Source organism: Dromaius novaehollandiae, chromosome W (genome assembly GCF_036370855.1).
Source record: "Dromaius novaehollandiae isolate bDroNov1 chromosome W, bDroNov1.hap1, whole genome shotgun sequence".
Lineage (NCBI taxonomy): Eukaryota > Metazoa > Chordata > Aves > Casuariiformes > Dromaiidae > Dromaius > Dromaius novaehollandiae.
In genome coordinates this window covers 5,170,039-5,192,445 of record NC_088130.1, presented here as the reverse complement: position 1 = coordinate 5,192,445, position 22,407 = coordinate 5,170,039, and the positions used below count along the sequence as shown (strand labels likewise).

Sequence of the window (22,407 nt, the reverse complement as noted above, 5' to 3'; positions counted from 1 at the left end):
CTCTCTCTGGGGTGAAATGGTCAGTCTTTATTACAGACTATGGCTGTGTGTTAACTGTAATATTGAAATACTACAAGTCATTTCTATAGAATGCTGGGCAGGGTGGTAACTGCATGAAAAAGGCCCTACAGCAGCTCGTCCGGGCAGGTCGTTGGAACGTTGTCAGGCCTTTTAAACAAGGCTACTGCTCTTAATCTTGTCATATAACTGCTTGAAAGCTGTTACGCTCTTGTACTAAGCACAGCTGTTTTCTGCTAGCTTTCCTGCTTAGAAAAATGTTGACTAGACTATCATGCTTTTCAGAAAAGAAAAATGCCAAACCAAAACATCCCCCTCCACTCCCCACACATACACTTGGAGTAACCTGAAGTCACTTTGGCTGTGTTTTATCCTCCAGCACAAACATGAGGGTCCTAATTCAGGGCTTCTTTTATAGATATCAGCAATTACTTCTCCTCGCCTAGCTATAGGTTGTGTCCAGCAGTAAAGCATATCATGGACACTTTCTGTTAATATGATAGTTCTTGATGTTTGTTACATCTCTTATTCATTGCTGCTTAAACATAGCAAACCTTTTTTTGATAAGCATGAACGATACTGAGCAGTGACAGAAGATGTGCTTTCTTTAAGAAAAGCTCAGCAGCATTTAAGCAAGGCCAGCCCACTTTGCTTAAAGTACACAGCATAAAGCAGGTTCTTTTAGGTGGGAATACATCATTTGAAGGTTATTTCTCCGGAGACTAATTCAACCTATTTCATGACAATTGTTCCTCTGGAGTCCCTGCTTTGTGACAGGACCCATATCAAAGCAGGGAGATCATCAGGGTGTTTCTTTTTGTTCCAGTATTTTTTATTCGCCTAACACTGTGATTTGTTCCTCTACAGCTTTTTCCACTTGCTTGAATGTGCGCAAATCTATTGCCTAACATTTGCATTTTTGAATGTAATCACATGCTTACCAGGAGCAATATTGTTTATTTGGTTTTGAGACTTTGTCTGAATATGGTGGATGGAGGAAGAAAGTGAGGGTCTTCTTGTTTGGTTTAAATATTCCTGTAGATGAGCTTCCATGGAAGAAAGAGTGTTTTGACAGGACAAGGGTTTTTTTGGGGGGGGGGGGGCATTGGGGATGTGTGTGTATACCTATATATACCTCTCTCTCTCTCTCTCACCACTAGAGAAGGCTAAACCAGCTCTTCCCTCCTCTCCCCAGAGTCCCCTTGCCACCAGGGCATGTGCTGGCCATGGCAGGGCCCTCTCCATGGCTCTGTCAGGGACCAACAGGAAGCAGGAGATCCCTAGGCCAAGCCACCACAGCTGCAGCCAAATAGTCATGGCAGGACCTTGGGAGAGAGCTGTCCTTGCAGCAGGGACTGACACCCAAGCCCTGACTCCTGAGGTGTTGCCTTCAGGCCTCTCTAATGCTCACATGCTACAAATGGCAAAGTTCGCACCGCATCCAGGAAGGATCCACATCAGTGGGGGGATTTGATTTACTTCAACAGAACAAAGATTCCTGTGTTCTGGCATGGCTGACAGTCACTGCTGCTTCTCCTTCTGTCTCCGGACACTGCCCTTCTTCCCAGTGCTAAGGAGTGAGAAAGGAAGAGGCTGTGTTATGCACAGGGAGAAAGGCAGAGAAATACTGCAGACGAATTCAGGCCACATATCTTCGCATGTGCTTCTGACAGTGTTTCCATGCTCACCGCCCCTGTGTCCAAACAGGGTCCCATGGGCAGCTCATTAGCCTGGGGCTGAGTCCACTGGGGCCAAGACTGGGGGTGAACCTGTGTCTTCACTTCAGCATTCAGGGAGAGGTTTGAAACAGTGCAGACAAACACTGGAGGGAATCCCTTTGTGCTCAGCTGCTCAGGACTTCTAGGTCCCACAGTTTAAGCCTCCTCTGAGCACCCAAGAGCTACCCCTTGCATGGAAGGGAAGGCTGATCCAAGGCCAGGGTGGCTTGCTCATGGTGAAATGTGGCTGCAGCAGCACTGACACCTTTGCTCTCTCACTCTGGATGTGACCCTTCCTGCTTCTCTCCTCCTTCAGCCGCTCCACTCCTGGTCCCATTTGCAGCCACAGCCCTTCACCTCCAAAGGAGTGTTAGGCATTTGCTTGGGGCTATAGAGAGGCACTTGGTGTCAGAGTCGAACCCAGGTCAAATCCCATGTGTAGTGAGAAGGCCTGCGGAAGAGCTGGCGAGGAGTCAGTGACTGGCAGAGTACATGGTAGCAGGCCCAGCATGTGAAACTACACACTGACCAAATTCCCATCAGGGCCAGGCATGCATATTACATTTTTGTCAACAACGTCTAGCTGTGTGTGTGTGAGAGTGTGAGAGTGCGTGTGAGTGCGTGTGAATGAGTGGGTGAGAGAGTGGGTGTGTGAGCGAGGAGTGAGTGTGAGTGAGCGAGTGAGCGACTCTGACAGTGTGTGAGTGAGTGTGAGTGTGTGAATGTGTGTGTGAGTGTGCAAGCCTGAGAGTGTGAGTGTGCGTGTGAGTGAGAGTTTGTGAATCTGTCAGTGAGACTGTGTAAGTGTGAGTGACTGAGCGAGTGTCAGTGAGACTGTGAGTGACTGTGAGTGAGTGTGTCAGTGAGACTGTGAGTGAGTGTGTGTATGTTTGAGTGCGTGCATGAGTGTGTAGTGAGTGTGTGGGTGAGGGAGTGAGTGTGAGTGAGTGTGAGAGTGTGTGAGGGAGTGAGTTAGTGTGAGTGAATGTATGAATGTGTGAGTGAATGTGTGTGTGTCAAAGTGTGAGAGTCTGAGAATGTGTGTGAGTGCAGGAGTGTGTGAGTGAGTACGAGTGAGTGTGTCAGTGAGAGTGTAAGAGTTTGTGAGTGAGTGTGAGTATGTGGGTGTGTGAATGAGAGGGTGTGAGTCTGTGAGTGTGTGACGGAGTGAGTGAGTGTGTGAGAGTGTGCAAGTGAGAGTGAGCATGTGAGTGAGATTGTGTCAGTGAGTATGTAAGTGTGTATGTGAGTGTGTGGGTGTGTGTGAGTGCGAGTGAGTGTGTGAATGTGTGTGTATGAGTGTGAGTGAGTGTGATTGGGTGAGTGTGTGAGTGAGTGAGAGTGTGTGAGTCTGTGTGTGAGAATGTGAGTGTGTCTGAGTGTGCAAGTGTGAGTGTGTGAGTCTGAGAGTATGAGTCTGAGTCTGTGTGTGTGTCTGAGTGAGTGTGTGAGTCTAAGTGTGAGTGTGTCTGTGAGTCTGTGTGAGTGAGTGTGTGTGAGAGTGTGTGTGTGAGTGTGTGAGTGTGAAAGTGTGAGTCAGTGAGTGAATGTGTGAGTGTGAGTCTGAGTCTGTGTGAGTGAGAGTGTGAGTCTGTGAGTGAGTGAGAGTGAGTGGGGTTTGGGAGGGGGTTGGGTTTATTTGTTTTTTTGTGTATTTTGTGAGTGTAGTGAACTACTAGAAATAGTTCTAGTAAATAAAAGGGGGGGCCCTTGGGATACACAGGGGGGGCCCTGCCTGGGCATCCAACCCACGTGTCCGACCCGTGCCTCCGGCAGCCTCCCACCAGCAACCCCTGGGTGTGGTTCCCAGGGCTCCCCGTGCAGCTTGGAGTGTAAAAGTCCTTTATTAAATCTATCCTGTTTAACCCCTTACGAACCTTGAATGTCTCTCTCCGACGGTATCCAACCCTCTCTTGCCCACCTTGCGGTCACATGTGTTTTTTCAGTTTTCTGGGATTTTTTGTTTTGTGGTTTTGTGGGTTTTTTGTTATTTTGTAGTTTTTTTCTTGCTTTGTAGTTTTTTTGTATTTTGGTTGTTTTGTAGTTTTTTGGGTTTTGTTCTTTTGTGTGCTTTTTTGTTTTTTTGTGTGGTTGTGTGGTTTTGTGGTTTTTTGCTGTTTTGTTTGTTGTTTTGGAGGTTTGGTTTTTTTGTCTTTTTGTGTTTTCTGGTTTTTATGTGGCTTTTTAGTGGTTTTCGGGTGTGGTTTTTTTGGCTATTTTTGCTTATGTTTATGTGTTTTTTGTGTTGTGTATGTGTTTTTTGTGTGTGATTTTGTGCTTTTTATTTTGTTTTGTTTTTCTTTTTTGTTTTTTTCCTTTTTGTGTGCCTTTTGCTTTCTGTGGTTTTGTTTTTTTGTTTTTTGTGAGTTTTGCAGTTTTTCCTTATTTGCTTTCTGATGGTTTTTGTGGGTTTGGTGGTTTTGCGGTTTTTTGCATTTTTTTGTGTTTTGTGTGTTTTTTGTGGGCATTTTGTGGGGCTTTTGGGGGCTTTTTGTGTTTTGATGGTTTTTTGTTTTGGGGGATTTTGGGGGTGTGGGGTTTTTGTTTTTCGTTTTTGGGTGGATGTTTTGTTTTTTGATATGCTTTCTGGTTTTGTTTTTTGCAGTTCTTTTTTGGCTTGGGGGTTTTTGTTGTTTTGGGGTTTTGCTCTTTTGGGGTTTGGGGGGGTGTTTATTATTTTGTTTTGTTGTTTGGTGTTTTGGGGTTTTTGTTTTGTTTTGTGTGTGTCTTTTGTGTTTTATGTGTGTCGTATTTTGTGTGTGTGTTTTGAGTGTTGTGTGTACGCGTGCATGTGTGGGTGTTTTGTTTTTTCTTTGTTTTTTGCTTCTTTAGGGTTTTTGAGCTTGTTTTTGTGCATTTTCTGCAGGTTTGTGTTGTTATGTTTTTGTATTTGTGGGGTTTTTTGTTGTTTTTTAAGGGGTTTTGTGGTTTTGGTGGTTTGGGGTCTTTTGCATTTTTTGTGGGGTTTTTTTGTCAGGATTTTGGGGGCATTTTGTTTTTTGGCTTTGTGTTTTTGGAATTTTGTATTTTATTTTTGTGTTTTTTCTTTTCGTGGTTTATTTTGGTTTTGTGGTTTTTGCATCTTTTTTGTTTGCTTCTTGTGGTTTTTGTTTTTAGTGTTTTGGGGGGTTCAGGTTTTTTGGATTTGGTTTTTTTTGCTTTTTGTTTTTTGTTGTTTTTTGTTGTTTTTATGTTTTGTGTGTTTTTGGTGGAGTTTATGTGTGGGTTTGTGTGTGTGTATGGTTTTTGCATTTTTGTATTGTTTGGTTTTTTGCGGTTTTGGGTTTTTTTGGTTTTTTGTTAGTTTTTGTTTTGTTTTGGGGGGTTTTTGTTTTGTGTGGGGTTTGCGGGGGGTTGGTGTTTTGGGGGGGTGTTTTTGTGTTTTTTGTGGTTTTTGTGGTTTTGTGTGTTTTTTTTTGTTTTTTGGGGGGGGCTGGGGGGGGGGGTTGGGGGGTTTTCTTGGGGGGTTTGTCCTTGGGGGTTTTCTGGTTTTTTTTTGTTTTCATGTGCTGGTTGGTTTTTTTGGGAGGGGGTTGTTGTGGGGTTTGTTTTGGGGTGGTTTTGTGGGAGTTTGGGTTGGTGGCGGTGCTTTGTTTTTGGGGGGATTCAGGGGGTTTCGTGTTTTTTTTTTGTTTTGGGGGGGGTGGGGGTTTTGGGTTTTTTTGGTTTTTTGTGTATTTTGTGGTTTTTGTCTTTTTTGGTTTTTGGGGTTTTGGTGTTTTTTGGCTCTTTTGTAGTTTTTGGTTTTTTGTTTGGGGTTTTTTGTTCTTCTGTGTGTTTTGTTCTTCTGTGTGTTTTTTTAGTTGTTTGGTTTTTGTTTTTTTGTGTGCGGTATGTGTCTGGTTTTGTGATTTTTTTGTTGTATTTTGTTGTTTGGGGTTTTTTGCTTTTTATCTTTTTTGTGTTTTGTGGGTTTTGTGTGGGTTTTGGGTTTTTTTTGTTATTTTTTGTTATTTGGGGGGAGTTTTGTGTGTTTTGTTGGTGTGGTTTTTGTGTGGTTTTGTGTTTTTTTCTTTTGTTTTTTGTTTTTTTCTTTCGTGATTTTTTTGACTTTTGATTTGGGGTGTTTTGTGCTTTTTCGTTTTTTCTTTTTTGTTTTTGGGTTCGTTTTTTGCTTTTTTCTTTTTTGTTTTTGTGGTTTTTTGTTTTTATGTTTTGGGGGGGGTTGGTGGTTTGGGTTTTTTTTTGTCAACAACCTCTAGCTGCATGAGTGTGTGAGTGTGTGTGTGTGTGAGAGTGTGAGTCTGAGTGTGTGAGAGTGTGTGTGAGTGCGTGTGAATGAGTGGGTGAGAGAGTGGGTGTGTGAGGAGTGAGTGTGTGAGTGAGCGAGTGAGCGACTGTGACTGTGTGAGTGAGAGTGTGAGTGAGAGTGTGAGTGAAAGTGAGTGTGTGTGAATGTGTGTGAGTGCAAGCCTGAGAGTGTGAGTGTGCGTGAGTGTGTGAGTGAGAGTTTGTGAGTGTCAGTGAGACTGTGTAAGTGTGCGAGTATGTGAGAATGAGTGACTGCGTGTCAGTGAGACTGAGTGACAGTTTGTGAGTGTGTCAGTGAGACTGTGAGTGAGTGTGTGAGAGTGTGTGTTTTTGAGTGTGTGCATGAGTGTGTAGTGAGTGTGTGGGTGAGGGAGTGAGTGTGTGAGTGAGTGTGAGTGTGTGAGAGTGTGTGAGGGAGTGTGAGTTACTGAGTGTGAGGGAGTGTATGAATGTGTGAGTGAGTGTGTGTGAGAGAGAGTCAGAATGTGTGTGAGTGTGTGAGTGAGTATGAGTGAGTGTGTCAGTGAGAGTGTAAGAGTTTGAGTGGGTGTGTGGGTGTGTGAGTGAGGGTGTGAGTCTGAGTGTGTGACAGAGTGAGTGTGTGAGAGTGTGCAAGTGAGAGTGAGTGTGTGAGTGAGATTGTGTCAGTGAGTGTGTGAGTGTGAGTGCGAGTGAGTGTGTGAATGTGTGTGTATGAGTGTGTGATTGAGTGTGTGTGTGAGTGAGAGTATGTGAAAGTGTGTGAGAATGTGAGTGTGAGTCTGCGAGTGTGTCTGAGTGTGTGAGTGAGAGACTGTCTGTGAGTGTGTGTGTGAGTGAGAGTCTGAGCCTGAGTGAGTGTGAGTGAGTGTGAGTCTGTGAGTGAGTGTGTGTGTCTGAGTGAATGTGTGTGAGTGAGTCTGAGTCTGTGAGTGAGTGAGTGTGTGTGAGTGTGAGTCTGTGAGTGAGTGAGTGTGAGAGTGTGTGAGTCTATGAGTGAGTGTGTGAGTGTGTGAGTCTGTGTGAGTGAGTGAGTGAGTGTAGTGAGAACGCCTGCGGAAGATCTGGTGAGGAGTCAGTGACTGGCAGAGTACGTGGTAGCAGGCCCAGCGTGTGAAACTACACACTGACCAAATTCCCATTGGAACCAGGCATGCATATTCCTTTTCGTCTACGATGTCTAGCTGCTTCCCAGGCAGTAGTTTCTCACGGTTAGCACAGCTAAGATAAGGAAATAGTTCTAGTAAATAAAAGGGGGGGGTCCTTGGGATACACGGGAGGAGTCCCGCCTGGGCGTCCAACCCACGCATCCGACCCGTGCCTCCGGCAGCCTCCCATCAGCAACCCCTCTGCATGGTTCCTGGGGCTCCTGTGCAGCTTGGAATGCAAGTCCTTTATTAAACCTATCCTGTTTAACCCCTTATGAACCTTGAGTGTCTCTCTCCGCAGGTATCCAACCCTCTCTTGCCCGCCTTGCAGTTACACCATGTCATGAAAAGTCACAGGATGCTCTATCCAACCCAGTGGCTCCGGGATTGGGATTCTGACCCCTCGGTGGGTCAGTGCCACTCAGCTGTCCCAGGCTTTTCCTGGAGCTGGCACATATGTACCTTGTCTGTTGTGTCCCTCCGTTGCTCAGCCAGCCTTTTTGCCTCTATGGGGGAGAAGTAAACATTCAGAGCCACTTCCTCCTTTGGTCTAATATGGTACTTGATGACTTCATGAATACTTGGCTTTTCTTTGGCCAGCTTCTCACCAGTTGTCTTCACTTTCCTACCTCAGGGCAGGATTGAGCCTGCCTGAATCCTTGGGTGGGTTTCAGTTCTCTGCTGAATCTGCAAGACAATGCCACACAGGTTTGTGCCCCACTTTCAAGTCCACTCAGCTGCTCTCAACATGCACCTCTAAAGTAGCCAGTGACTGCAGGATCTGTGCTGTCATAGCCCCCTTGGTCTTGCCTGCCCTCAGGCACCTTAAATGACAACTGCTGCCCCAGGCAGGGACGCTGCAGCCCGAGCTGGAGAACAGCGGGAGGCTCTGCAACATGCCCCAGGCTATGTCACAGCCTGACCAGGGCTCGCTGTCTTTCCCACTGGCACTTCTTGGTCAGTCTCAGATCTCTCCTGGCATCATAAATGAGCCGAGGGACTTGCCACTTTTAGAACAGGAAATATGCAGTGATGTCCAGCTAGGGACACCAGCCCTGCATGGTCCCACGCTGTCCTGTCACTGTCCTCCCAGAGATGGCATGGCCAAGGCCGTGCCAGCACCTGGCAACACTGCAGGGTGTCACAAAGGGCACTGCTGTCACCCATGGCCCTGCCAGCTGGGGGGGGGGGCTGGGCACATCCCCTCGGGGGCATGGGGCTGGGGGCTGCCCTAGGACACCTCTGCCCTCAGGGTGCCTCAGGGCAGCTCTGTGTGCCTTTTGGTGCCTCCAGAGCCCTCCGTGTGCCCTCCTGTGCACCCTCCCACCCAGGGCCCCCCTCTGAGGCCAGTTTTAGGCAGTCCTTTGTGTTCTTTCCTCGCCCATTTTCTGGCCTCCAGAGCTGGGGTCTGCAGTGCCGGGGTCTTCATTCACTTCTGAGCATGCCCCTCTGTGAACACTCAGGTCCACTCCTTTCCTCTCCACACACTTATGGATTTGGTCCATTCCCATTCATGCACATTGAGATCTGCTCTGTTCCCCTCTATGTGCACACAGATCCCCTCAGTTCCTCTTCATGCACTCTCAGATCCATTCCCCTCCCCTCCATGCATCCTCAGATCTGCTCTGCCCCCCCCCCCATGCCTTCAGATTAACACCACTCCCCTCATTTGTGCACAGATCTGCTCTGGTACTTTCAGATCAGCTCCATACTCCCGCCATGTGCCCACAGGTCACCTCTCCAGGTGCTCACAGATTGCTCCCCAGGTGGGCTCAGATATGCTCCTTCCCCCTACTCCCCCCCTGCCCTGTGAGCCCTAGTATCAGTTCCATCCCCCCCCCCCCCATGCCATCAGATCAGCCTGCCCCAAAAACAGGAGCCATTTCAGCATGCTCGGTACCCTCACAGGCAGATCACCATCCCAACCAAACACTGCCTGTGTCTGCTGCTCTCTCCCTTTCTCCTTTCCCATCCTCCTGATTTATTGCTTCTCCTTCTTTCACCACATGGTGGAGATGCCCAGATAACAGGCAGAGCCCTGCATTTGTCTAAGCAAGAAACACATCCCTGAGTCTTCCATTCTTGCTGCACAAACTGGTGTTTGATTCCTTGAGTAAAGTGAATCAGGCAACCCAGGAGTCAGATGACCTGGGTTGTGAGCCAGCACCCATCTGCCTCAGGGGGAGACCCCTCTGGGGCACAGGAAGGGCTTGGGGGTGATTGCGCTCATCCTTGTCTGGAAGAAAGACTGTGTGAGGATGGAAAACACACACCTAAGGATCAAAATCTGTGCCATCCTTTCTCCTGTCCTGAACTCAGAGATGGTGTATGATGCCCACACTATGTCACCAGCATCGGTTAGTCAGACATATTCACTCTGCCCCCAAAACCGCGAGCTTGGTTAATGATGATGAGATATATTTTTAGCTGCTGCCTGCTCTTTCAGCAATCACAGTTCATCCCCTCAAAGCTTTGCATGCAGTCCCAAGCACAAGACCTCAGGGAAGGTTTGTTCTGATTGAGGGCAGTAGTGACTTTCCCCATGATCACATGATGCCAGGGGCTGGGGCTTTAAGGAAGAGCCCAGCAGCTGGAGAGATCTGTGCCCACATTGGCAGAGCTAGGCAGCTGAGATGAACTGCCACCAATCTGAGCTGAACCAGCAGCTGAGATGGGGATGGGAGAGGAAGTATGCAGCCTCCTTCCTTGGTGCTCAAGCGTGGGGAGGTGGTGGGAAGCTCCAGCCCTGTAGGTACCAAAAGAAAATCAGCCAGAGGTGCAATGAGAGACAAAATGCTCGTTGTTAGCAAAGGCTGCATGGTATGATGAAGATCGAGTCACTAAGAGCAAATTGTGACCATTCCCCTTTCACAGGTGGAGGCAGAACAGGACTGAAGAAGTGAAGCTTGGCAAAGCCCTTCTTCTAGCACCTCCAGCCCTACACCCAGGGGCAAGTCTGCCTTTCTGCTTCTGATAGCCAGGCCCAAGCTCTGTGGGGATGCAGGCAGTCATGCCTAGAAAGAGCCTCCAAATGGTGTCTCTTGCTTTTTGTTGCTGTCAGACTGAACTGCCACCATCAGGCATGCTATGGCTAGATTAAAATGCATTGACACGGACCAGCAGGGAGTTTTCCACAGCAAAGTCTGGATTATATGTGAATTTTCAGCATGACCACAACAAGGAAGGGAAGATGAGAAATCCCTTCCTCTCCTGCCTGTACCTGGGAAATCCATGTGGTGCAGAGACCACCTTGAGGAAAAAAGAGGCTTTGTACCTTTTAGATCAGATCCCAGAAGGGATTAATCCATCACAGCTTTCCTGCCACTGGCTCCTGAGCTACCAGCGTTATGTGAGAGCCAGTCTGCAGGACTCGTCCTTCCCCTCCTCCATCCTCAAGCCAAAGTGGGGGGAAGTGATGGGTTTTCTTCTCCTGGAATAGGGCAGAGCCAGCCCCCATCCTTGAAGAACCCTAGCAGGTGGTGCCATGCAGTGATCCAGGCATTCACAGAGAAGAGGCAAAGCTAACAGGCGTCCCATCCCCCAGCATGATCCCAAGATCTGGAAACGCCGGGCTTGGATTGACTTTGGCCTGGCGTTCTCTCTTCTCAGGAGGAAGGGTATATCCTAGCACAGGAAAGGAGCTGTGCTCAGCAAAGCTCAATGTGCCGCCCTGCTCTCTCGCCCTTTACCTGGTAGAATGAGACATGGCTCTGTTTTTCTCAGCAAGGTTTCCTGCTCCCAAAGACAGCATTAGAGTTTTCCTTCCTTGCTCAGTGTTCAGAAACCTCCAGCCTGGCAAACCTGCCATGTAGCCCACCACTGAAGGAGCTCAGTAAGAGCAGGTTAAAGAGGCACCTTGGACAGATGGACACTGCCGTCAGCAACACACAGGAAGGAAATAAAATGCAGTTTCTAGCTTGGGGAGTACTTATGGACACGGAAGGGTGTGTTAGGGTCTTCTATCCCGTTCAGACCTACAGTGGATCTGGACTGGGCTTTTCAAGCTATAAACCATCATTGTTACAAGAGCTGCCTTGAGAAAAGTGAGTCTTCACAACGGTCAAGACATGATGATGGCCAATAGACACTTCTGGCATTTCTGCTCTGCCTTACTTTATAAGGTATGTATCTGCCTGAGTTTTCCTGCTCTATTTTCAATCACACCCACCCTTTCCCTATTGCAGCATGCTCCTCCAGCCCTTGACCTCTCTGGACACGTGGTGACCTGGTGTTCACCAGTTCACTGCTCAGTCCTGCAGTGCTCCCAGCCCAGAAATGTTGTCTTTGTTTCTCCACCTGCCTGGGCAAGCAACACCAACCACCCCGGGCAAAGTGGGAATTGTGACTGTCCTGTGCCCAAAGCACCATTCACTGGTGATAGACAGCTCCATTAAAAGCACAGAAGCAGGTGCTGTGGAGGGAGGCACTGACTCACCTGAACACACCAAGTACTGCAGAGAGCAACACGGACTCTCACCATCCCTAGATGGGCACAAAATCCTGTGCCCTGACCGTGGAGAGAGTGCAGATCAAAGCTGTGGGGGTGTGGAAAGTGGGATATGGGAAAAAGTCACTGTGGAACCACCATTAAGTAACTTTTTTTTAGTGGGAAGAGTGTGTTTGGAGAGGGTGAGGGGGCACAGGCATGACATCACAGTCCAGGCAACATCTAGAGGCAAAACCAACAGGGCAAACCTGTGACAGCGTGCTCCTTCCCCTGCCCCCCAGGTGCTCTCTCCCCCTCAATCTGACCTCCCCATAAACAGCACGTAGACAGGGGCTAATTGAGCATGCACCAACTAAGGCCCGTCTAGCATGCAAATATGACTATGAGTCAATCATCTCCCCCTCCCATAAATAGGGGGCAGCCCAGAGCCCATTGAGCTCTCCTACACAGCAGCGGGCTGCACTGCAGGACCTCCTCTTGAGCAGGGACGCCTCTCAAGGTTACTCCTCAAGTTTGAGAGATTCCTTACCTGTGACAGATCCTCAGTAAGTGATTAATAGCATGCTGAAACTTTGCAAAACTTCACAAAACTTTACTGAGTTATATCTCTGATTGATTGTGCACATAATCCTTTAGACACACAGGCTCGTCTCTGAAGGAGTTTGGAAAGCAAAAGGGTCCATTCTGAACCTCATAACTCAACGGGAGGGTCTCCTCTGCACACTTTGCACATAATCCTTAGACATAAACCGTTGACCAAGTCTGGGACTAGGATTGGATCCAGCCGCACCCAGACTCCTCTCTGAAGGAGTTTGGAAAGCAAGGGGGTCCTTTCTGAACCTCATGACTCAATGGGAGGGTCTCCCTGACACTTTCAGTTGACCCTGTCCTCCATGCAGTAAATAACTGAGTGAACCTTGCCATCGAACCTCGTTAAATCATTGTCTTATTTACGATTGCACTTTGTTAAGTCACTATCTTACCGCAATAAAACATAGTGCTGCTTCTCTCCTGCGAGTGAAGTGCATTTCTCCACTCATCCACGACAAAACCCAACCAGTGACTTCTTCCACCCGCGCAGCTGAACCAAGATTCCTGCTGCTGGGAGTTGTACCAAAATAAAACAAAACAAAATAAACCCAAATCAGATTGTTGTGTCCTTCCTTTGGCTGCTTCACTCCAACCCACACGGCAGCAGCTACTACTGGCTAATACGACACCTGCAAAACAATGGCTGAAAAAACAGGGCCTGTTTAGACCCCTGTGCTCACAAGAGAGAGGCTACGGCTCGGCAAAGGAGAGGGGGAAGAGGCGTCACCTCCAGGTAGCATGCCATTCCTCTGAGCAAGCCTGGCCATGGGCTGCCTTTCATGCGGAGATTCTGCAAAGTGGGGTTTACCAGAGTCCAAATGTGATGGAATGTTTTAGCCCCTCCAGAGAGGGAAGAAAACACCATCCTGGCAGCTCTGCAATAAGTGCTTGCAGACAAGTGTTCTTGGGCTCCTACTCTTGCCTTGGCATGCCTAATCCAGCCCCACAACAGCTGCCTCTCTGCTCTTCCTCCCTCTTCCCAAAATGGCACCACCCATCCTGGCAGAGTCACAGCTCAAACTTGATTCTGGAGATGCAGTTCAGACACCAACAAGTGCTTGCAGCCGCAGAACCACTGAATCACAGAATGGTTGAGTCTCCCTTCATGGTCACCCACTGCAGCTCAACTCTAGGGACAATTGATATCCCACACACCTCTGCCCTTGACCACGCACTGCAGAGAGGGACCCAGGCATGGGTATGGCTGGCAGGTCTCAGGATTTCCCTGTGGGCCCATTGAATCCAGGAGGAGAGAGAGGTATGTACCTCAGTGCTGTGCTCCCATTCCTGCTCTCCATTGCAAGCAGCTTATGCCTGCCCTGGAATCTGTTTTCTAAGAGGATTCACCAAGCTACGAAGGTAAATGTGCTGTAAAGCAAACACAGTCCAGGGTTTCCATGCAGAAGCTTGCCAATCCAACACCTAACGGGGCTCAAGGGGAGTATTTTTTTGTCACAGTGCAGTCATTGTGCAGGTCTGGGGGCTGAAATCGCCAGCTGCAGAGGAAACCCTAGGGCTTGGGCGAGTGATAACTGGGAAGCCAGGGCTGAGGGCACAGTCATGCATACAGAGCAGTGCTGAGCCCACTGGCAAGCACTAAGCAATGGGAAAAAACTGCTGAGGTGGAGGGATAGGGTGGAGAATGCAGATACTGCTCTCAGCAGAGCTAAAAAAAACCCAGTGCCCCTGCATACTGTGAACAGCTGGGGAACATTGCACTGCAGGCAGCAGGAGGAACAGGACTCTTCTGTCTGGGTGCTGTCGTGTCACGACCTCCCACCAGGACCAAAATAACCTCCATAGAAGGGCAGCGACAGGATTGTACCAGACCACCATGAAATGCTGGGAGGAAAAAAGCCATGATGCTAGGGGCACGTTCAGCTGTGAAGGAGAGTACCTGACCCCTGGCTCAGTGTACCACCCCTGCCTACAGCTGTGACCTACAAAACAGAGGTAATGCTGCCTCCTTCCCTCTTCCATCCTCCCATGTCCCCATCACCAAGTACACTTGCAAGTCCTTGCAAGATGCATCCAGATAACAGTTGCTGAACACAAGCTTGCAAACAGCAGGGTGCAAATACACGCCAGAGTTTTTTATGGTCCTATACAATGGTACCAATTCTGAAAAATGGACCTGAAACCATTTTGCTCTGGACAGGGTTCCCTGTAGGCTCAGCTCTCTCCATGCACATTCATTTGTATGCGGTCCCCTTGAAATGGGTTGGTAGAGTCCAGCACTAGGCCAACTGTTAGCCAGCATTGCCAACCAACCTGAGACAGGCCATCTCTCACCTGGGACACAACAGTCTTCTGGACCTTTTTAGATTATTGCATGGTCAAACTTTAATTCCATCTCTTATTCACTTCCCAATGAGCTGATTAGTTCTGGGTGCTGCATGGCCCCAATTCAGCCTTTATCTAAGACATAAAAAAAAAAAAAAAAGCTTGATTTTTGGGATTTCAGGAAATGCAGAGAAGAGATGACTCAGCCCACCTTGTGGGCAAGATGGAGGCACACAGGGTTTGTACTGATGTCTCTGAGCCTTCGACAATTCAAGACGCAGGGCTGGTCCCCTCAGGACCCTCTTTCTCCTCTTCCCCAAGGCCTTATGGACACTAGGGACCAAAGCAAGACCCACTGGTTGGAGAAAGATGGGCAGAAGACAGTTCTGTAGGTCAAAAGGTGCAACTGAGACCATTATGTGCTGCCTGGCCACCACTGGAGGACGGCCAGGTACTCCACTGGGAGAGCACAGATGGTATAGGCCTTGGCCAGAAAGGACAGTGGCCTGCTGCAAATAAAGCCTCTGAACAGCCTAGAAATCTGTTCACTTCCTTGTTTTATTTTTTTTTCCTGAGGTTCATTTTTGAATCTGTACAGAATGTTAGTGGCAACAGCTGTTAAGCTCAGCTCCCCTTGTGAAGCACAAAGTTATGCAGGTCTAGTAGCCATTAATTTCTCTCTCTCTCTCTTTCATGCTTCTGTGTCTCTTTGTTCAATAATATGGATTTTATATTCCCATATTGAGGCAACAGAAAGGGATCTTGGAGAACTAGTATCTTGCTAAGCACTCTCCTGGCCTCCTTTGTGCTTGGAAGTTCATTGAAGTTCCCAGAATATCCAGTATTGACCTTGCTGTTTATTTGTGAACTTCCCTGCAGCAACTGTGATTTACAGTAAAAAGTAAGTATAAACTATGGGAGAGGGCAGGAGAAGGGGATAGCAGTAATAACTCAGCAGCAACCCTAGCAAAAGCAACTGAGCTATGTGGCATCAACATCACATTCTAGGCTTCAAATTGCAATGAACTCTGCTGAGGGTGGCAATTTACTGTAATGGCCATAATATGACTGATGCAACTGTTAATTCATCAAAGAATTTAGTCACATGCTCAGATGCTGTAACATTGCCCCATGCTTTGCTTACAGTGGAACAACTCTGATTTATAATTTCATAGACATACTAGTGTGAATGTCCTTCTGGGGGTCTCCCATCCAGCCTCCCCCTCATAGCAGGGCTACCCTCGACACCAGATCAGGATGTCGCTAGGATGTCTCTGGCTTTGTCTAGCTGAGGCTTGGAAACCCTCAAGAATGGACATCCTCCTCCCTCTTGGGGGGGGGGGGGGGCGGCACTGTACTACCCTGTGCCTCTGGTACAGGCTGTACCACCTTGTGCCATGTGCTACCAAGACCTGCCATCAAATTGAGCCTGGGATGAAAACACTGTCACATGCCACTCCCATTGAACCAGCACAGGAGGGGGTCATGCTCACTGGTTCATTGCCTAACCAGCTCTCGTTATTAATTTTCCCCCAAAGGCTGGCCATGTTTGCACAAAGGGGGGGGGGGGGGGGTCAATATTGAACTGAGTACAGAGGACAGAGACATCAGTGGGCAGCTGACTTGTTTGAAAGCAAAGCCAGTACATGCAATGGAAGTTTGCTTTGGAGATGCTCCCAACATAACATATTATGTGATTAAACTAATAGCAGGCTGCCCACAGGCTGATACAAGCTTCCTCTGCAGTGTCTTTGTTGATCATTTGAGGCCAGCACTGAAGCGACAGACCAAGAAGTTGCAAGTGCCTATTCTTTTGGGGCCAGTATTAAAAACAGGCAAAACCAAAAACTTTTCAGGATCTTACATTTTGTCTTCATTTAATATTAAATCTGACAGCTAGCAAAGGTTATTTTTAATTTTAATTTAATTTTTAATTTTAACAAGAGTTAAAAGTCAGGCTCTGTTCCTGGAGAGGAGGCTGCCAGAAATATATATTTGTTAATGAAGGGATCATGTTGATACAGAAGATGTCTGAACTACAGAAGTGCTTTGGTTTGAGGGTGTCTCCACACATGATCTTTACCTGGTTTCTCTGTCTCATCATTTCTCAGCCCTCCATTTCTCTGTGCTCAAGCAGCTGTGTGTCTCTCCTCTACCACGGTGGGTCAAGTTGTAATCTCCTTGCACACCTCAGGCCTCTCATCCTATAGCCCAAAGAGGAAAGGAGACAAAGTACAACAGGCCAAATTGACCTCATTCGTGGTGCAATAAAAGCACAGCCCAGAGGGCCTATACCTCCTCAGCAATACATTTGCACTCTGAAGACTAGTGATGATACCAAAAATGGGGACACCACATCACACTCAGATGGTTTAGCAGAGTGCCTAGGAGAAAGTGGGCATAATAGCTTTATATCAACTTCACAGATCGGGAATGTTATGGAAATTAGGCTTGTCAGCCACCATAACAGGGCTCGACCCTAGGTTCCCGCAGAAAAGTTCAGAGCCAAATCAAGGCAAATTAAATAATTAAATTTTAATGACGCGCGTGCAGTAATTACAGCTCGAGCTGGGTGCCTCCGAAGAGGGACCCCGAACAAAGAAATCCCTGGGCAATTACAGCTTTTTCAAATTAAGTTTCCCACCCCTCACGCGGTAGTTCAGACCAATAGTAATATTTAGGTCTGGGGTCTCCTGCTCCTTATTGGGTCTCATCGTTGTTCCTAGGCAGGCTGTTTTTCTCCCTTATCTTTACTGTTGCAGTTTCTGCTGACGGTTGTACCTTCGTTTCCTGTTGGGTCTTACTGTTGTCTCTCAAGGTCCTGAGAAGGAGGAGGTGATTCCAAATCATAACAATTAACACTGCCCCAGCAGTGAGCTGAGGCTTTGTCCCTCAAGGTCCTGATGCCCTGCACAGGCCTTATTTCAAAGCCTTGACATCCTCCCTTTTGGAGTGTGAGACGCAGGAATGCAGACTGCTTGTAGCTTCCTTATCTTCCCAGCTGGAACCAGCTCTGAGGCCCTTTTCTTACTGGACTAAGTAAAAGTTCATTATTTTATCTGAGTGCGGCCTAAGGCTTCAGCAAATTTAGCTACTCATGCTAAGTAAGTTTTATATAAGTTGTGCTAAGCGGCTACCTCTAGACAGTTTCAGTTCGCTATTCTTTAACAGGGAAAGTAGAAGGCACCTGAGGGGAGCAGGTGCCTTCCACTCTGACAACTGAGATTTAAAGTTTTCTAAAGTCTGAGGCATACAAAAGCAAATCCCCCAGGACCCTGAAACCAACCTCTGGCTCCAGACACTTTAACAACATTAATATGTTGAGCAGCTGCCATGTCAGATGTTCTTAAGGCATAGGAGGTGATGAAAGGTCTTCAGAGACATATTGTTTACCTCGATCAGTGGGCAAGTTTTTAGACATCCCCTTGCTTTATGGATTTCTCATTATCCCCTTTCCAGCACACCTGCAAAACCCACCCTATGGAGGTAAACAGAAGTGGTGGTGTGGAGCAGAGCAGGGTCTGGCCCTCTACCCTTCCTGACTAGGAATAAGGAGGCCGATCTATGGCGGGGCAATCAGGCTTCACAGCCTCCATGTCAGTAAGAGAGAATGAATCCTCTGTGTGACCCCTGTGTGCATGATGCTGGATGCCCCAGCAGGGCCACAAACAGGCCCAAAGGCATGAACTCCAGTCCTGACAGGTATAGACACCCTTGCGAGCTGATCCCAAAGCACTCTCCACACGGGAGGTAGGGCAGGAATTCCACTTTTGCCGGTGTGCAGCTGTACATCTCAGTGGTCAGCGTCCTCTCCTGGACTGTCACCAAGCTTGCCTCCCCCCCTTCTTTGCACATCTGCGCTGCAGATTTGGGACACTCATGGTCCCCTTTTGCCCAGCAGCAGCCAAGTCCGAAACACTTTTTAACATGCACTTAAATGCCTGCTGAGTGAATGGCTCAGCCAGGAGATTTGGGGTGAAGGTGATGCTAGGGAAAGGCCAGGGTTCTAGGGGGCACAGAGAGGCGGCACTGGGACTTTTCCAGCATTCAAGACATAGTCATAAATCATGCCAGTAGCTTCTCACAGTATCCTATATGGCAGACAGAAGAGCAACCAGCAGAGGAGTTTGTGCTTCTGTCAGCCATGGCAGTGCCAAAAAGTGGTCACGTTACTCCAGCCTTGGTCCTCTTTACTCCATGTGGCATGGGTCACAAGTCAGTCCTGCCTCTAGCAACAAGACAGGAGAAGTCACAACTCATTCATGGCATAGCACAGTGCTGAGTATCTTGAAAACCCACATCCAGTTGCTCTTCCAAGGAGATCTGTTCTCAGGTCATCACTCTGAGCATCACTTATTTCAGGCTCCAGATGAATAGGTGTGTTAACAGTGTGTCAATCTGTAAGCAGATTGAGAGACAGCAGAGCTGTCCCTGCAGGCAGCTAGCACTACTGTGATTATCTGCAATGGAAGGGATAGTGGATTGGTCTGTAATTTGCAGGAGTTTGGGCTGAGGTCAACCAATGTCAACCAAAGTAGAGCAAGAAGCTATCTAAACATTCAAGCAGCCTATAAAAGTGAAAGTCTTTTGCTTTGATTTCTGAACATTGTTAACTATTTAACATAGTTAAAAAAAAAAAAATCATTTGACCAGGGCTGTCTGGGAGTACCTGGGGGCAGCCCTGCACTTGATCACCACAGCTGGAGCAGGACAACAAACTAAGCCCATTGTTCTCACCATAAGGAAAGAGTTAGGCCTGCTTCTGTGGTCAGGAGGATCAGGGTGGGGGAAGGCAGGGTGCTTTTCCTGTCTGGCAAAGGAACACCTGGATGGATGGATTGAAAATCCTGGTATCACCATGTCAGGATCCATTCCGGACCTGATGGCATCTGCCACTGCCCACCACTTCATAACAACAGCTGGTTGATCTTCAAGGACAACCTCCAGAAAGCACAAGAATGGTCCATTCCAATGTTCAGAAGGTTGAGCAAGCGTGGCAGAAGGCCTACATGGATGAACAGGGAACTCCTGACTGAGCTCAAATGCAAAAAAGAAGCACACACAAAGTGGAAGCAGGGATGGGCTACCCAGGAGGAATACAAAAACATTGCCCAAGCATGCAGGGATGGAGATAGGAAAGTCAAAGATCAGCTGGAGTTGGAACTAGCGAGGGATATAAAGGGCAACAAGAAATGTTTCTCCAAGTACATCCGCAGCAATAGGAAGACTAAGGAAAATGTGTGCCTGCTGCTCAAATGGGTAAGGGACTTAGTGACAAAAGGACATGGAAAATACCAGGGTACTCAATGCTATTTTGCCTTGGTTTTTACTGGTAAGGTCTGCCCTCAAGCCTCACAGGTCCCTGAGCCTGCTAGCAGAGCCTGTGGGAGTGAAGCACTACCCACAGTAGAGGAAGATAGGATCACTTAAGCCAATTAGACATGCACAAGTCCATGGGACCAGATGGGATGCATCTGAGGATGCTGAAGGAGGGGGCTGATGTCCACTGTGAGGCCACTTTCTATCATCTTTGAAAGATGGTGAGGTATTGTCTAGAGAAGTGGAAAATAAGGTGGGTGGAAAATTGGCAGGGCTGCCAGGCTCAAAAAGTTGTGATCAGTGGTGCAAAGTCCAGCTGGAGACTAGTAACTAGTGGCGTCCCTCAGGGATCAATACCAGGACCAATACTGTTAAACATCTTCAGCAATGACCTGGATGATGGGGTGGCATGCAGTGTTAGCAAGTTTGCAGATGATATCAAATTGGAGGGAGCAGCCAACATACTTGAAGGCAGGGCTGCTATGTTGGGGACCAAAACAGGATGGCACTGTGTAAGACAGCAGAGAATCTCTAAGGCAGAAAGTGATGATGTGGTAACTATGATTTGTGGCCAGAATGTGTGCACGTGAGTTGCCAGTGATCATGTGCCTTCCTGCCTACATGCCAGTAGTCACGGTGTGCCTTCCTGCCTACGTGCCAGCAGCTGCGGTGGGCCTGCCCTGCTGGACTGTCCTGCCCGCCTGCCAGGCATCAGAAGACGTCTTCCTACCTATCACAAGATGCCACAATGCCAAGGAGATACTTGGAGGAGTGGCTGAGCTTGATTGCTATATAACCAGCCATTGTGTTTTCAATAAAGGATCTTTTGCACTACCCTACCTCAGGTCTGTGTCGTCATATGCCACGCTGCTATTCAGAGGGACCTTGACAGGCCGGAAAAATGGGCTGACAGGAACTTCATGAAGTTCAACAAAGGCAAGTGCTTAAGTCCTGCATCTGAGATGAAATAACCCCATGCAACAATACAGGCAGGGGCCAACTGGCTAGAAAGCAGCTTTGCAGAAAAGGAACTGGGGGTCCTGGTGGACAAGAAGTTGACCATGAGCCAGCAGCGTGCCTTGGCAGCAAAGAAGGCCAAATGCATCCTGGGCTGCCTTAGCAAGATTGTAGCCAGCAGGTCAAGGGAAGTGATTCTTCCCCTCTATTCAGCACTTGTAAGAGCACATCTGGAGTACTGTGTCCAGCTTTGAGCTCTCCAGTACAAGTCTCAGGGGAGATTTTATCACTGTCTGTAAGGAGTATAGAGAGGATGGAGCCAAACTCTTCTTGGCAGTGCACAGTGGAAGGACAAGAGGCAATGGGCACACGTTGGAACATGGGGAATTCTGCCTCGATATAAGGAAATAATTTTTTAATCATGAGGATGGTCAAACACTGGAATAGGGGCCCAGAGAGGTTGCGGGATCTCCATTCTTGGAGATACTCAAACCTCAACTCAACAAAGCCCTGAGTGTGGCAGGCTGAAGCCTGCTCCGCTTTCGCCATGTTCCTCCTCCTGCTGCTTGGCGGTGGTGGCACCAGGTGGAGGCGGCACCAGGCGGAGAGAGGAAGGGCCGGGTGGGAGGGGAAGGAAGGCAGGAAGGAAAGGAAGGAGGGAAGGAGGAAGGCAGGGGGAGTGCCCGGCCAGTGTAGTCACGCCCCGCCGAGCGGCCCTGGGGCGATGGATTCTTCCCAGAAGGCTGGGTCAGTGGAGGGGGTTGTGGGCAGTCCGCACTTGCGGGCGGGTGGCCCCGTCTCTTGAGGGGGTGGTGGTTCCAAAGGGACCATAGGATGGGCACAGCAAGGCGCATTAAGAGGCAGATAGAGATCCGGCTCCCGTTCCGGATCAATCGGCCCTGGGTCAAATGGATTGTCAGGCTCGGAATCCAGCCCGGGTTTTAACGAGAGCCTTTTGGTGCCCTCACCGGCCGTTGCTGCGTAGGGCAGGAGTTCAGCCGCATTTACTGTTTCCAAGCGGAGGAAGGCAGAAAAGACCTGTTGCCAAGTTACTAAAAGTTTCTTCGCTTTATCATCACTCCGCTGCCCCAATTCATCCCCGGTATGTTCCCACACCGTAATGTTTAACGTCCCCTCCTGCGAAAACCAGGAGAGCTGGGAGATATTTCCCCCATGAGTCTTTAAAACTTTCTGTAACACGTTCACATGATTTCTCTGTTCTCTTGTAAGAGATTGCCCCATGGTTCCCATCTGCTCACCTGCCGTCCAGCGGTGGTGATGAGAGCGCTCAATTGTCAACCGTCCTGAAGTTCAGCTGGGCTATGCCACCGGATTCATTGTTCCTGTTTGTCATGTCCCTGTTTTTCATGTTCCTGTTTTTGAAGCCCCATGTCGGGCGCCATTTGTGGTATGAGACGACACGGACCTCAGGTAGGGTAGTGCAAAAGATCCTTTATTGGAAAAGACAATGGCCGGTTATATAGCAACCAAGCCCAGCCCTCCTCCTTCCGCGTATCTCCTTGTGCGTTGTGGCATCTTGTGATAGGCAGGAAGGCACATCCTGATCCCTGGCAGGCGGGCAGGACAGGCCCACCGTGGCTGCTGGCACGTAGGCAGGAAGGCACATCGTGATTACTGGCAACTCACGTGCACACATTCTGGCCACAGATCATAGTTACCACATCATCACTTTCTG

General features: G+C 48.4%; 1 long non-coding RNA gene across 1 annotated transcript; it reads right to left on the bottom strand.

Annotated features, from left to right (window-relative positions):
• Nucleotides 1–841: 841 nt before the first annotated feature.
• Nucleotides 842–22,158, bottom strand: LOC135324203 (uncharacterized). Its single transcript, XR_010385560.1, has 3 exons — nucleotides 21,971–22,158; nucleotides 7,577–7,801; nucleotides 842–1,588 (listed from the first exon to the last, which is right to left on the bottom strand). It is a non-coding gene; the product is annotated as an uncharacterized LOC135324203 (long non-coding RNA).
• Nucleotides 22,159–22,407: the final 249 nt, after the last annotated feature.